Genomic DNA, 17017 nt, shown 5'->3' with positions numbered 1-17017 from the left:
CCCACAGTGATGCAGCTGGAGAGGATACTTTCAATAGTTCCTCTGTAGAATGTAGTCAGGATGGGTGGTGGAGCACTTGCCCGCTTGAGTTTGCGCAGGAAGTAGAGGCGCTGTTGTGCTTTCTTGGCCAGTGATGCTGTGTTGGTGGTCCAAGAGAGGTCCTCACTGATGTGCACCCCCAGGAACTTGGTGCTGCTCACCCTCTCCACCGCAGCGCCGTCGATGGTCAATGGGGGGTGACAGGTGTGGCCTCTCTGGAAGTTGACAATAATCTCCTTGGTCTTACTGACATTTAGCAGGAGGTTGTTGTCTCTGCACCACGTGGTCAGGAGCTCAACCTCTTTCCTGTAGTGGGTCTCATCGCCCTTGGTGATGAGCCCCACCAGCGTTGTGTCGTCCGCAAACTTCACAAGGTGGTTGGAGCTGTAGGTTGGTGTGCAGTCATGTGTCAACAGGGTGAAGAGCAGAGGACTGAGCACACAGCCTTGTGGAGCCCCCGTGCTCAGGGTGATGCTGTTTGAGACCTTGTTGCCCACACGCACCGCTTGAGGCCTCTGGCTGAGGAAATCCAGCAGCCAGTTGCAGAGGGAGGTGCTGAGGCCCAGTCTGTCCAGTTTACAGATGAGTTGTTGTGGTATTATGGTGTTGAATGCTGAGCTAAAGTCTATGAACAGCATTCTCACATATGAGTCTTTCTTGTCCAGATGAGTTAGGGCTGGGTGGAGGGCAGAGCAGATTGCATCCTCTGTGGATTGTTTCGCTCTGTATGCGAACTGGTGTGGGTCCAGGGTGGGAGGTAGGGTGGATTTGATGTGTGACATGACTAGTCGTTCAAAGCACTTCATAATAATGGGTGTCAGTGCCACGGGGCGGTAGTCATTGAAACAGGCTGGGGATGGTTTCTTTGGCACAGGTATGATGGTGGCAGTCTTGAAGCATGATGGGACAGTGGCTTGCCTCAGGGAGGTGTTAAAGATGTCTGTGAAGACATTCTTCAGCTCCTCTGCGCAGTCTTTCAGCACACTACCAGGGATGTTATCTGGACCCGCTGCTTTCCGGGCGTTGATGGTGATGAGTGTCCTCTTCACGCTGGCAGCAGACAGGCACAGAGGCTGGTCGTGTGGAGGTGGTGGTGTTTTCTGTGGGCGTGTGTTGTTCTGTGCTTCAAATCGTGCAAAGAAGCTGTTCAGGTTGTTGAGCAGAGTGGTGTCGCTCTCACAGCTACGCGCTACAGGCTTGTAGTCTGTAATAGCCTGGATGCCTTGCCATAGGCTTCTTGCATCCTTGCTATCATTGAAGTGGGAGGTTATCTTGTGTGTGTAGTCCTGTTTCGCTTTCCTGATGCCACGGGACAGGTTGGCTCTCGCTGTTCTCAGGCCTATTTCATCCCCAGCTCTGAAGGCCTTGTCTCTGGCCTTCAGCAGCCTGTGGACATCTCCTGTTAGCCATGGCTTCCGGTTGGCTCGAGTTGTGATACTTTTCACCTGTGTTACATCATCAATGCATTTGGTGATGTATGAGCTCACTGTGTCTGTGTACTCCTCGATGTCTATGATGTTATTGTAGGTGGCTGCTTCCTTGAATATGTCCCAATCAGTTGACCCAAAGCAGTCTTGAAGAGCAGAGGTGGCCTCCTGTGGCCACACTCTTACCTCTTTCATAACAGGTTTGATGACCTTCACTCTCTGTCTGTATGCTGGCATTAGCATAACAGTGAGGTGATCAGAGGTGCCGATGTGGGGGAGGGGGATGGCTTTGTATGCTCCTTTTTCCTGTGTGTAGACCAAGTCCAATATGTTGTCTCCCCTTGTTGGAAAATGTACATGCTGATGAAACTTTGGGAGAACAGTTTTAAGATCAGCATGATTAAAGTCTCCTGCGAGGATGATGAAACAGTCTGGGTGTGCTGTTTGTTGCTCACTGATGGCCTGATACAGTTCATTCAGCGCCGCATTTCTATCGCTGTTGTTGCTAGATGGAGGTATATAAGTAGCGACCAACAAGATCGAACTTACCTCCCTGGGCAAATAGAAAGGGCGACACTTCATGATCATGAACTCCGCCAGTGATGAGCAGTGTTTGCGTACTACAGTGGCATCCCGACACCACTCGTCACGGATGTAAACACAGACCCCGCCACCTCGGGTCTTGCCTCCGTCTACGAGAGCCCTGTCGGCTCTGTAGCATGCTAGCTGCTCCAGTTGTATGGCCGAGTCCGGAATGTTGTCATTAAGCCATGTCTCAGGTGAAAACTAGCACACAACAGTCACTTACTTTGCGATTCGCTGATCTCAGAAGTCGTATGTTGTCCATTTTATTGTCCAGAGATCGTACGTTGGCTAAGAGGATCGATGGTATGGCTGGGCGAGTTGGCTTAGCCTCAAGCCTGACTCGGACACCTCCGCGCTTGCCCCGCTTCCTTGTCCTAGCGCACCGCTTTCGACGCCTCCTTGCCCGGGGAGGGTTAGCAGGCGAGTCCGGTGAGTTGCTAGGCCAGCTAGCAGGCTGTCGCAGAAGTCCTATCTCCCTTAGCATCTCAACGTTAGTGTTCAAAACTTGGCAAATCTTGCTTCTCCGAATGTGTAAGAGAGCCTGACGACTGTACACATATTCCGACGTAGACTGGCGAGAAACACTTGCAGAAAGACACTTACTTGACGAACAAAACATCGCATTTTCGGGAGAGCGTGAGGTCGCTGCGTCTACACGCGCCGCCATTACTAAACAATATGATAATTTAAATGATTACCTATTGATATAAAGATAAAAGAGATTTATGAGTGCAGCTTTAAGAAGTGATAACCATATGATTGCCTGTTTAAGTTTCCCTCAGTCCTCAGTCACAGTGAAGGGAAAAAGAAGAAGAAGAAAAAAAATGGAATTTCTAAGTTTAACAGATTACATTTTCTGATGAATGAAATCTGGAACTGGACCAGGCTTTAGCATTTCAAAAACAAAACCAATTAATCAGATTGTGGCTGTAGTGTGCAGCTCCTAGATGTATTAAAATTCCATCTCTGAGACTATTTTAAATGGATCAGCCTGCCAAAATTAGGATGAGTGGCTGCACTGAACAGTTTGAGGTTTCATAATACACTAATGCACTGCGGAAATCACTTTGGAAACAGTATTACAGTTATACTGCAATTAACAACTTGAATTACATACGTGCACAAATGGCTTGGATATAAGTATTGTATTTAATATCATTTAATTTTTTTTTTTTACATTGGTAGCATTTTCAGTTCTGACACTGAAACACTGTCTGTTGGCTATGGTGAATCCCTGTGTTACTATCAAGTTCCAGTCACTATAAAGAAGCTGTACAGAGAGTGCAGAATTATTAGGCAAATGAGTATTTTGTCCACATCATCCTCTTCATGCATGTTGTCTTACTCCAAGCTGTATAGGCTCGAAAGCCTACTACCAATTAAGCATATTAGGTGATGTGCATCTCTGTAATGAGAAGGGGTGTGGTCTAATGACATCAACATCCTATATCAGGTGTGCATAATTATTAGGCAACGTCCTTTCCTTTGGCAAAATGGGTCAAAAGAAGGACTTGACAGGCTCAGAAAAGTCAAAAATAGTGAGATATCTTGCAGAGGGATGCAGCAGTCTCAAAATTGCAAAGCTTCTGAAGCGTGATCATCGAACAATCAAGCGTTTCATTCAAAATAGTCAACAGGGTCGCAAGAAGCGTGTGGAAAAACCAAGGCGCCAAATAACTGCCCATGAACTGAGAAAAGTCAAGCGTGCAGCTGCCAAGATGCCACTTGCCACCAGTTTGGCCATATTTCAGAGCTGCAACATCACTGGAGTGCCCAAAAGCACAAGGTGTGCAATACTCAGAGACATGGCCAAGGTAAGAAAGGCTGAAAGACGACCACCACTGAACAAGACACACAAGCTGAAATGTCAAGACTGGGCCAAGAAATATCTCAAGACTGATTTTTCTAAGGTTTTATGGACTGATGAAATGAGAGTGAGTCTTGATGGGCCAGATGGATGGGCCCGTGGCTGGATTGGTAAAGGGCAGAGAGCTCCAGTCCGACTCAGACGCCAGCAAGGTGGAGGTGGAGTACTGGTTTGGGCTGGTATCATCAAAGATGAGCTTGTGGGGCCTTTTCGGGTTGAGGATGGAGTCAAGCTCGACTCCCAGTCCTACTGCCAGTTTCTGGAAGACACCTTCTTCAAGCAGTGGTACAGGAAGAAGTCTGCATCCTTCAAGAAAAACATGATTTTCATGCAGGACAATGCTCCATCACACGCGTCCAAGTACTCCACAGCGTGGCTGGCAAGAAAGGGTATAAAAGAAGAAAAACTAATGACATGGCCTCCTTGTTCACCTGATCTGAACCCCATTGAGAACCTGTGGTCCATCATCAAATGTGAGATTTACAAGGAGGGAAACCAGTACACCTCTCTGTACAGTGTCTGGGAGGCTGTGGTTGCTGCTGCACGCAATGTTGATGGTGAACAGATCAAAACACTGACAGAATCCATGGATGGCAGGCTTTTGAGTGTCCTTGCAAAGAAAGATGGCTATATTGGTCGCTGATTTGTTTTTGTTTTGTTTTTGAATGTCAGAAATGTATATTTGTGAATGTGGAGATGTTATATTGGTTTCACTGGTAAAAATAAATAATTGAAATGGGTATATATTTGTTTTTTGTTAAGTTGCCTAATAATTATGCACAGTAATAGTCACCTGCACACACAGATATCCCCCTAAAATAGCTAAAACTAAAAACAAACTAAAAACTACTTCCAAAAACATTCAGCTTTGATATTAATTAGTTTTTTGGGTTCATTGAGAACATGGTTGTTGTTCAATAATAAAATTATTCCTCAAAAATACAACTTGCCTAATAATTCTGCACTCCCTGTAACTGAAGCAGCAGCTGTACCTGCTTGCCTAACAGCTGAAGTATTTCAAAGGACAGATTCATTTTTAATGCTGCCACCTTCGCTCATTCATTAATTTTACGCATCTCCCAGTGACAAACAAAGCCCAAGCACTTCTCCTCTGAAATTACCTGTGTGTCTCCCTTGCCTGTCGCACATACCTTTCATGGGAGCTCTTCCTATTTGTACATTAATTCAGACGAGGTATCTAACTTCAGAGGGGCGTTTCTTCTTTCTTCCTTTCAGGATAACTAGCTTTGTATCCTTTCAGATTGCATTACCTTGATTGCTCATATGCAAAGCTCAGTGGGCTGTTGCAGAAATTGTAATGACCTTCAGGTAGCAATGATCATGTGGAATAAGAACTAGGGAATTTTTGCTTTTGAAATATCAACCAGAACCTCTCTAGCCCTGGAGGACTTTCTTTCTTCTCAGCTTATGAATTCCTTTGTGCACCTCTAATTTCATTCTGCTTCATGCTTTTCCATCCATCTTCCGAATTATTCCTTTTATCAATGTTTACATCCGTTGGTGAGGGTTGCATTTTAGTGGGGCTTCTCTGCATACATCTCAAAGCACGTTTATAAGCAACTCATTTACAAAAATACTATCCCCACACCCCCTCGGTTCAGGTTTGACTGGGCCGGTTAGATAAGATGTGATATGGATTTAAAAAAGGCAAACAATACCCAAACCAAGAGTGGGAGTACTATGGAGTAAAACTCATAGTCATAGTCTGTCTCCTTTTTCAATAAAGTCAAATCACGCATTGTGTGAAAGTTGAGAAGCACATCAAATAGTTGATAAGCATCTTCCAAAACTTTATTCCAAAAAGACATTAGCTCATAAAATGTCTAGTTGTGTTTATGAAATCTTAGACCTTTACATTTACAAATCCCTCATATTAAACCCAGATAATAAAAAACTCATCAGGTTATTTTGAAAGTGCGTGACTTTATGGATGACACTTCTCAGCCTGGAAGAATGAACAAAACAGCCATTGCCAAAAGTCTAACACATGCATAGCTTCTGGGCTCCCTGTGAATTGTTCTCTTTTGTTTCATACCCTGTTGTCTTTATGGTTCACCGGTGCATAATAATTATACGAGGTACTGCACCTGATTTAGATTTGAACAGTCTGCCTTTCGAGTTGAGTTTCTCCATGAGTTTTAATGTTGCTGCAATATTTAGGTCACTCCATGGAACTCATACTATGGCCATTTACATTTGTGCATTTCGAATGCGTGATTGATCTCCTCCACTGTGTCTTCAACTTTAATTTCATTTTTGGGAAAAATAAGAAGTCACAGGAAGACAAATCTTCCAAGTGATGAGCAGAGACTGCAGAGACTGTGTTATTGTGGCCAATAAAAGCCTGCGTTTTCCTTGCCCTGCAGCCAGCCATAGGCTGTACAGTATATAAAAGAAAGACCAAGTCACAGTCATGTCACCCACTCATTTCTGGTTCTATTTTGAAGCCTCTGGTGTTTCATTTTGGCTGTTGCCACATTGTTTGTTTTTGTTTGTATTTTCTGAGCTAGAAGTTACCATATGGGGATCAGGTAATGCTAACAAGTCTTATTAATAATCTGTATTCATAAACTGTATGGGTGCATTGCACAGACATACCTACCCCCCCACAAAGCAAGCAGCTCTGGCCCGGATCTGGTGTCAAGCCGGCACTGCTGGCTGACTTCTGGCATGGTAAGTGGTATGTCATCCAGATATGGGCCTGGCCTGGCATAGATGGCACTGTTTATGTGATGGCATGCCACATCTGGCCCGATTGTGGTTTGGTTTATGTGGCCCAGGCCCATAGAAAACAGGTCAGGCCCGGATCCGGCATCAAGCTGGCACTTCTGACTAACTGGTGTGGGCCAGGTCTGGCAATGATGGCGCTATTTATGTTCCTATTTTCCTATTTTAGTTAGAAGACCCAAATGCCATGTTCCAATACTATATTGCTATGATAGCCAACGTTTCAAATGGAGGTGTGATAGGTTTGTCATGTTATGTGTGAGGGTTTCTCATTCTACCCTGGTGTTGTAGCTCGGAGATCGGCAGGTACCCTGCAGAAGTGGGTTCGTCCCTGCTCCTCCAGTCTACATGTCAAGTGTGACTGTGTATGAGTATAGGAGCACTTTTGAGATGGGCATGCTGTATATAGCACTTTTGAGTAATCTGGACGAGTAGAAAAGTGCTATGTAAGAATCAGTCCATTCACTGTTTGAACAGAGTTTTGTCATGTTACTTTTGCACTGTTATGTTCATGGCCACATGTTGTTATCATATGGCTTGATTAATGTACACATCAGGCTCACATCTGGGGCCAGAGCTGAAACTGTTCTGGGGCCAGCACAGGGCCAGCAGTGCAGTGTGTCTGCAACTGGCCTTGAGCTGGCTCATGTGTGGGCCACTTCTGGCAAACCAGATCTGGGCCACCAAAGAGCCGTCATTCTTTGCGGTATGTGGGCCATGTGTAAGCACATTGTATGGGCCAGATCCGGGCCATACCAATTTTGCTGTGTGGGCCACTAATTAATGGAGATGATGGTAAGATACTCTTCTAACAGAGTTAAATTCTGCAATTTTACTCACTAATACAGAGTCACAAGACTGCCCAATAGTATTTACAACACAGCAAGTCATATTTCTCAGATAATTCCTTCAACAATGCTCCATAAGGCACCAACACCACAAACAAATGGGCAATGGTTAGAAGAAGTAAGGCCTAGGAAAAAAACCCACCTACCAAACAGATGTTACAAACAGTGATACCAACGCTGTTATGTCGAGCACTTTAATATGGGAGTTTATAGGAACTGATCTGCTCTTGGAGCCAGCCTCATGTAGCTTGTGACATTAAAGTTTAAGTCTTGTAGAGTCTAAAACCATGGAATCAATTCAAATTACACACTGAATGCTGGATGGATGGCACTCTCCTGACTGCACGTTTCACATCACAAAAAAGCTACGGTTTGGTCTGACGACAACAAACTCTTGATCAGCAGCGTTGATCACTGGAGCACTAAGCGAGCAATCTAAAATTAGCACATGAATTTTGTCCAGGGGTGCACGGGAAGATGACCTTGAAGGTTACAATATTTTCACTGGTCCAGTCTTAGAATATTACAATCACAACTGGAATTGAATACAACAAAAATATGGTTGTACCTTACTGCTGGTTGTTGTTTTCCATTGTTTTGATCCTGAGATTTTGCCTGCTTTTCTGGGAATTACTCTCTCTCGCTCTCCCTTGTTATCTCTCCTTTTTTAAAAACATTAATTCTACCTGACCTGCTGTTGCTTTTATCACAATCTCCCACATTTGTCTTTGTTTTTTGGGCAATTTGCAACGTACCGTTGTGCTATTTCTCAGTGCACTCCATCTTGATGATGGCTAGTAATTAAATACGGATCATAAAGTGCGTTATTAGCACAGGGGGGAGAAAAAACACAGTATGGCTACATTTGGATAACAGTGGGGCTTTTTGGTACCGTTAAGGCAGGATAAAAGCCTCCACCAAATCAGTCAAAGTCAGTTAATAGCGAAGGGAAGTAATAAAGGCAAAGCAAAAAAAAATATGGAGGTTGAGGAGAGGATGAGTCTCGATATCTCTACCTCTTTCTCTTTCGTGCGCACGCACGCACACACGCACACACACACACGGGAACAGATACAGTGAACAAGCTGTCAGGTTCCTGGCTAATGGGACTAAATTGTGTCGCAGCATAGACGAGAACAAACAGAGAGTGAGAGGTAGAGAGAGAAAGAGGCAGTGGGGGTTGTGGCTGATTAAAGCACGGTGGAGCAGTTATTGAATTTACAGAGAAATTCTCCAGTGCCATGAACACAAACAGCTACCAAGGGGATTGGTGCCATTCAGGGAACAAGTGCCACCATTCATATATCACGAGTGCAGACGCTGAAAAGATTCCGGTCTCATAGATTCAGATCTCACATGTGTCAGACATGATTGTAATATACCACCGTCCTGTCATCAAGTCTAATTTTGCCATGTAAAAAGGAACATTTGCACAAACTTCCTTTACAAACTCTGACATAGTTGCTAGCATTTTAACTTTGGTTATCGGACATCTTTATGACCACAAACAAGTTGGACTCAACAGGAAAAGAAATAGCTTTTTGTACCTTTAAAGGGAAACACTGGTGCTACATTTTTCTTCTTGTCAGTAATCCGGACGGCTCGTGGCTCCAAGCCTGACACACTCAGACATTCACTTTTTAAAAAGGACTCACAGAAAAACAAGTTCAGTCACAAAAAGCTGGACAATAGTTTTTATTTATTATTATTATTTCTTCCAATTCTTGAACCTGTGGAAAATTTTCTGTATTCTGTATTTTCTGTATTCTTTTGTAGTAAAGCATCAATCCAAAGTGTCCAAAGTGTACTATTGTACATTTTCTTTCTAAACTTCCATGTCACCTTGAAAAATCTCATTGGTGCATTGAGCAGGCAAACCACTGGGCTTCAAAGCACCTGGTACCTTGAAATCTATATGACCTCCAGACTCTATAAAAAAATCTATGAATTCTCTTAGTGTGCCTAATATAATTTATACCCTGGATATTTTATGAAAGAAATTTTGCGAGTCAGGGCAATTGGAGCAGCAGGAACAATCTCATTTGGAGCTGGACATAACGGTCAAAGCTAACTGATTCATCATGTGCTGCTTCATGAAAGGAAAGCAGTGGTAACCTCCATGAAGCAGTGAGGCTGGGGGTTGTGAATGAAGAAAATGCATGCTAGGAGCCCTCTTCACACTCCTTTAGCACTTTAGTTGTGCAACACTTCTGAATCAACTGCTTCACTGGAGCACGGCTGCAGGCCTGAGAAAGCCATATGTAAGACTTCCAAGTTCATCTAATGCTACACAGAACTGCAATTAAGATTAGTGTAACACCCTAAATAGACACAATTGCATATAAAGCAGCAGTCTCTCTCCAAGCATGACTTAAGATGTTATGAAAGCTAACAGGACAAAATTGCATTTAGAGAAATAATTTGATATTCTGGGAAATGTGCTTATCCTTGCAAAGGCAGTGTCATGCCTGCAAACTCATTGTAAAGCTAAAGCCAGAAGTGTATAGATGGTTTAGCTTTCTGTACAACAGGAGCAGGTGCATTGCTTGTTAATATTATACCCAAACAAAATTTAAAAATAAATTTTTGTTTTACATGAAATTGCGAACTGTGTGTAATGACATAATTGAGACACGAGGTGCTGGCAGGTTAATCCTTACTCCCACATGAGCTTAATCAAAAGACATAAAACATGGAACTGTCAGAACATGCATCTGTCCAAAGGTCTGCTAATACACCACCTCCAAAGATTGCTTATTAATTTGTTAAATCAATGAGTTTGAGTCAGGAGTATGTGTTTCTTAGAGTATAAGAAAGGACGCATCTCATCTACCCACTGCCCAGTTATCCTGTACTCACAGTGCACTTAACAAACCAGGCCTGAGTACACTTCTCAGACCTAAGTCCTCTCTCTCTTTGCACCCACACACACGCTTCTGAAAAAAGTTTTTGTTTTTTGTCTTGTAAGTCACAGTGATGTTCATGACATTATGCATTTTGTGGCTTAATGAGGGCATTTTCTGGAAGTAATGACATACTGTCTTCTCACAAAAGTTACAGATTTCTTTTAACAACCTAGCACCGCAGTTTTGACGGAGGCAGTTTTTTCATTTTGAGGAAGCATTGGCGCTACAGGTGTGTGCAAGGTTGGCAATCAGAGTACTGTATGCTATACCCAAGACCAACTAAATGCTTAACTGCTGAATGTTCACCCATGGTTTGGCCCTTTATGCAGCTACTAGTTAAATCAACTGGACTTTGGGGGCCAAACACTTGGAAACACCAGTGTTTCTAGTGCTTTCAGTGTCCTGCATTAGGTCACGCTAATAGACCCTGTATGGTCATGCATTCCATTAAGTATATTTTGTCTTAAGTTTGTTTTCCATTTGCCAAAACTAATAATATATCCACCATATGGACAGAAGTACAGTTTTGGAATTCAGGTGATTTCAGTCCCATTGGCACAAGTGTATTAAATCAAGCGCTTAGATATTTAGTTTGGCTTTACAAACAATGGTGAAAAAGTGAGTTGTTCTAAAGAGCTACCTAAGTTGCAGTTAACGTTCTCTACTGGTCAAACCTCCTCTAGCATTAACATCAGCACAAAAACCGTGTGCCAGGAGCTTCATGGCGTGGGTTTCAATTGCTGACAAGCTCCTGTAAGTTATATTGTTTGCTTACTATGGATGTCACTTGTTAACCAAGCCAGTTCGCTAGTGTTAGCATTAGCTGATAACCTCCACCCTCTCACACACGTATGGTCACATCTAGTTTTAAAAGACTAAGATGGCAAAGACAAAAATAACAGACTCTAGATTTCAAGACATGAATCCAAAAACTAATGTGTGAAATCAAGAGTAGCTTTCAGAAAGTAACGCATAAAACACAAGAGCTCAATTTGTCAACTTTATGCAACTCTCAGAATGAAAACCATAAAATGTCAAACTACACCTGTATAAGTCAATAATCTGCTCATTTTGATATGTGGGTTCAAATGACTAGGGTACAAGTGAAACATCGGTAAAGTAATTTGATTCTGTGTCTTCCAGGTGTTCTGGTAAAACTCTTATAAGCATATGAAAGAAAGAATATGCATACAAAAACTTTCATTAGTTTTACAAGATGATTGCATTCTGCCCAGCAAAAATCAGGTTTAGACTGACAAAGCACAGTTTTGTAGCACTGATTCAGTTTAAGGAAGGCCCCTAAGTCATTCTGCATCTGAGTCAGCACTGCTGGAGTTTGAGAAATATGGTCCAAGTAAGAGAGCTGCTGCAGAATGTGTGACCCCTTCATATGGTCATATACATATTCATAAGTTTTTGATTTATTTTTCATACTAGTCTTCAAAGCATCCTGAATGTCCCTCTGTGAATCTCACTTTCTCCTCTACGCCTGCCTGTCTGCTTAATTTATCTGGAATACATTAAATTCAACATTTCAGACATTTATTAATGTCTCTGTTAGGAATAAAGTATGGCTCTGCTTTCTCAGTGTCATGGTCCTGAGTCCTTACTGAGTGATTTTGTGTTTAGTGTATTTATTGATGTTATTATTATTATTTATGGGCTGTTTTGGGATGGTTTGCGTTTTGGGGTTTTGGATACTGGGTTTCTGAGTTTGTGCTCCCCCTGTTGGTCCCTGGTGTTAGTGTTCCCCTGTCTGTCAGGCCCAGCTGTGTCTCCCACCTATGTGTGGTTTCCCAGTGTCCCTCTGTGTATTTATAGTGTGTGTCTGCCTCTGTTCCTGGTCGCGTCGTCTGTGTTCATCCTCTGTGTCACCCTGCATGCTCTCCCTGCTGTCCTCCCTTCATGTTCAGGTTTGGTTTAGTTTCTCCCAGTTTAGTTCATCCTTAGTTCTGTTTTGCCATCCCCACTTTATGTTCGATATTCTTAATAAATCACCCTCACATCTGAATAAGTGCTGCATTTGAGTCGTCCTTCCACACATCACACGGCTGCTGCCCCAGTCGTGACACTCAGCTTGGAACTTTTGCTTCCTGATCCTCTTCTTTCTGCTTCTTGTTTGTAATCCTTACAAACTTACTTTCCCAGTGCTAGCTTGCATAATAATCTGGTAATTGATTTTGAATCTTCTCTCCCTTTTCACCCTTTTCCCTGTCTTGTGATCTGTGTTTGTGAATGGTAGGGCTGCCTTCAGCTCTCCCAGCATTTCTCCAATTAGAGTACACATCTGTTGGTCATCAGCACATTATTCTGCAGCATATCTGCCCTCTCCTGCTATTGTCTGACAAATCGTTGTGCCAGTTGCAGTAGTTTTTCTGGTGCTAGTGATTTGCACAGTTTAGTTTGCTCCACGTATCTTTTGCTCTGATCCAATTTTTTCTCTGTTTAGACCTGCCCAGCATGGGTCAAGCTTCCAACCTTTGGCTCCACTCCACACTTATACTCCCTCAGCCATTAGTCAATTCTGTCTTCCTTTCTGCCTGCCTGCCAGCTCTGCCCATCCTGCTCTCCATTCCCGAGCCATCCCAGCCTGTTAGCTCCATCTCCAATGATGCATCTTGTCCTCACCCAACTACGTTTTCTGATTAAAATCCTGTTTTGAATCATAGCCAAACAAAGTCAGTTTATCTTGCTTTTTATGTCCAGAAATACTTATTCAACATAACACTTAGGATTTAAGTAAATATGTTAAAAAACAAACAAACTGGCAGATATGATGAATAACTATAGGACGCATCCTTTTAGCCCTGAAAGCTGCATGGCTCCAAATATGGAAATGTCAATCAGTTAATTCACCTTTTAGTTGGATTTCAATTAAATCTCGGTCAGACAGAGGATAAACATCGCTGAGCATCATTCAATAATTTAATGGAATTAATTCATCGTTCTTTTTAAACAAGCAAAAAGTGAAACGAGCAAATCTGTCTGTTAACTCAGACTGAACTCAGTGACTGAAATTTTATTAGAAGAAGAAGAAACCCATAATAAGTGAGATTTTGCTCTTTCTTGATTACATGTGTTTAATATATTTATTATTCCAATAATCATCATTATTATTATTACACATCAGGTCACCTTATTTAATTATTTAACATAAGTGAAATCAGGAAACAGTTAAAACAGGAACAACTTACATTTTTACATTAAACCAACTTAAAATGATTGACAATGTATTAAGTTTAGCACAACCAGCATTTTTACATTGTTACCCTTATATTGAAACACTAACACAACATTGTGTCCAGGCAGCCATGGCTGTTAGAGGTTTCTTGCATAAATTCACCTGCTGCCAATGTGCACAGTAGACACGATGAAGTTGTTCTTTAGACTTCTTTTAAGATTAGGCTTAAAACTTTTCTTTTTGCTAAAGCATATAGTTAGGGCTGGATCAGGTGACCCTGAATCCCCCCTTAGTAATGCTGCAATAGGTGTATAGAATCATACTTGTTATTAATCTCTGTCTCTCTTCCACAGCATGTCTTCTATCCTGTCTTCCTTCCCTCATCCCAACCGGTCGCAGCAGATGGCCCTGCCCCTCCCTGAGCCTGGTTCTGCCGGTGGTTTCTTCCTGTTAAAAGGGAGTTTTTCCTTCTCACTGTCGCCAAAGTGCTTGCTCATAGGGGGTCATATGATTATTTGTTTTTTTCTTTGTATGTATTATTGTAGGGTCTGCCTTACAATATAAAGTGCCTTGAGGCGACTGTTCTTTAGATTTAGATTTATTTAAATAAAACTGAATTGAATTGGGCCAGACACCCCATACTCCCGCAACACCTCCCACAGGACACCCCGAGGGACACGGTCGAATGCCTTCTCCAAGTCCACAAAACACATGCACCCTCAAGTATCCTCGAGAGGATAAAGAGCTGGTCCAGTGTTCCGCGACCAGGACGAAAACCGCATTGTTCCTCCTGTATCCGAGGTTCGACCAGCGGACGAACTCTCCTTTCCAGCACCCTGGCATAGACTTTCCCAGGGAGGCTGAGGAGTGTGATCACCCTGTAGTTGGAACACACCCTCCGGCCCCCCCTCTTAAAGATGGGGACCACCACCCCGGTCTGCCAGTCCAGGGGTACTGCCCCTGATCTCCACGCAACATTCGATCCCTATACAACCGTTGCAAGAGCTTGGTTCGCATTGCCGGCAATAAGTCAGACTCGTTCCCGGTGGGTGATGGGCTCCGCCAGGGCTGCCCTTTGTCACCGGTTCTGTTCATAATTTTTATGGACAGGATTTCTAGGCGCAGCCAAGTGGCGGAGGGCTTTCACTTTGGTGGCCTCAGAATCTCATCTCTGCTTTTTGCGGATGATGTGGTTCTGTTAGCTTCATCGCGTGGGGGCCTCCAGCTCGCACTGGAACGGTTCGCAGCCGAGTGTGAAGCAGCGGGAATGAGGATCAGCACCTCCAAATCTGAGGCCATGGTTCTCAGCCGGAAAAGGGTGGAGTGCCCACTCCGGGTCGGGGATGAGTTCCTGCCCCAAGTGGAGGAGTTCAAGTATCTCGGGGTCTTGTTCGCAAGTGATGGGAGAAGGGAGCCGGAGATCGACAGACGGATTGGGGCTGCAGCTGCAGTAATGCGGATGCTGCACCGGTCCGTCGTGGTGAAGAGGGAGCTGAGTGTAAAAGCGAAGCTCTCAATTTACCGGTCGATCTACGTCCCTACCCTCACCTATTGCCACGAGCTGTGGGTAGTGACCGAAAGAACGAGATCGCGGATACAAGCGGCAGAAATGAGCTTCCTCCGAAGGGTGGCTGGCCTCTCCCTTAGAGATAGGGTGAGAAGTTCGGCCATCCGGGAGGGGCTCAGAGTAGAGCAGCTGCTGCTCCACATCGAAAGGAGCCAGCTGAGGTGGTTCGGGCATCTGACAAGGATGCCTCCTGGGCGCCTCCTGGGTGAGGTGTTCCGGGCATGTCCCACCGGGAGGAGGCCCCGGGGCAAACCCAGGACACGCTGGAGAGATTATATCTCTTGGCTGGCCTGGGAACGCCTTGGTGTTCCCCCGGATAAGCTGGAGGAGGTGGCTGGGGAGAGGGAGGTCTGGACCTCTCTGCTTAGGCTGCTGCCCCCGCGACCCGGCCTCGGATAAAGCGGATGAAGATGGATGGATGGATGGATGGATGAATGGATGAATTGAATTGAACTGAACTTCAAGTGTTGCTGGAACTCTAATCACAGTTCTTGGTCCCCGACTTTTTCCCACCAGGAGGCTAACCTTTATGGTTTTGAGAGTCTCCTCTGGTGAAACACTACATTTCTGCTATTCTCTCAGTTGGGTCAAGATGACAATAACAATAATACTGTTAAAATGACTCTTGGTTTAATGTTAGTGGGAGGTCAGCATTGTGCGTGTTAGCTGCCCAGCATGACTGCATTCATGTGATATTTTATTAGAAAATGAAACCTATAACAGTGGGTTTTTGCTCTTTCCTGAGTGCATGTGGTTAATTTATTATTTTATTTAGTTGAATAACCTGTGCAAAGATATTCTGCAGAGTCAATAAATCTCGGGTAAAAAACACAACACATTCATGCTATTTGTGCTAAAAAGACCTCATAAACCTGCACCTGTGTTCTCTGATCCAGCCTATCTACTTTCTTATTCCCTTTTCTTTTATACCTTTAAGCTGCGTCTCTATCCCACTCCTTTACACTTCCACTTTTAGATTTCATTGGCTCTGGCTTCTTCTGTTTTTATTGCATCTCTTGTCTTTTTTCACATGCCACTTGGGGATCAAAAGACAGTGTATGTGATTGAGTTACCTACTTCTCATAACAGCTCATTGTCAGCCAGCCACTCACTGCTGACAAGTATCCACTACAAATAAAATGCACATGCTAATTCAGCTCCCCAACTGCAATGTCAAATTATCTTTACATCTCTCATGTAGTATGTGATCCTATTATGATCCCCTTTGTGCCGATACAACTCACGGAGGTGTCTTTGTGCTGAGAGGAGGCGTGATTGCTTTGATAGAACAGTGAATGGGCAGGGGAGATGATGGGTAATAAAATCTTTCTCCAGGAGGAAAATAGAAGTTATAGGTGGAGGGGTGAAATTATGTAAAGGTGAAGTGGAGCATGACCTTGTTATGAAAAACTGCTGTTAAGATGCAAGAGAGGTGTACCACAGAGAGTCTGAGTGTTCACAAGGTGATGGTATACTCAGCTGTAAAGCAAGAAGAAACAGTTGAGGAGAGGCAGCGAATGGTGGTGGTAGAAAAATTAAGGGAAATTCGCATTCCATTTCATTTTCATTACACTTGCCATGTCTTTATTCGAGTCTCGGAACAAAAGGCCAGGTTTATTAGAACCTCATTTCAGAAGCTTTCTGTGTCTAGAGACGTATTTATCAAACAGATCCAATAGACTGTAATGCCCAGTTTGCATGTAATCAGTGAAGTGTGTCTAAGATTGGATGCAAACAACAGGAGGAATTTTAATGCGTTTGGTTGGTGGAACATTTTGCAGCATTTACTATGAGGGAGGCAATCTGTGAGGGTCTGATTTTCTGGGAACGATTTCAGCCACAGCTTATG

The 17017-nt window shown here is 43.6% G+C and overlaps 1 protein-coding gene across 2 annotated transcripts in view; it reads right to left on the bottom strand.

The window, feature by feature from the left end:
• necab2 (N-terminal EF-hand calcium binding protein 2) overlaps nt 1–17017 on the bottom strand; it is a 149845-nt gene that overhangs the window by 22053 nt on the left and 110775 nt on the right. The window lies entirely within an intron of this gene.

This window comes from Simochromis diagramma, unplaced genomic scaffold (genome assembly GCF_900408965.1).
Source record: "Simochromis diagramma unplaced genomic scaffold, fSimDia1.1 OVJJ01000333.1, whole genome shotgun sequence".
Classification (NCBI taxonomy): Eukaryota; Metazoa; Chordata; class Actinopteri; order Cichliformes; family Cichlidae; genus Simochromis; species Simochromis diagramma.
Note: the sequence above shows the minus strand (reverse complement) of the source record. Positions and strands in the feature narration are given on the sequence as shown.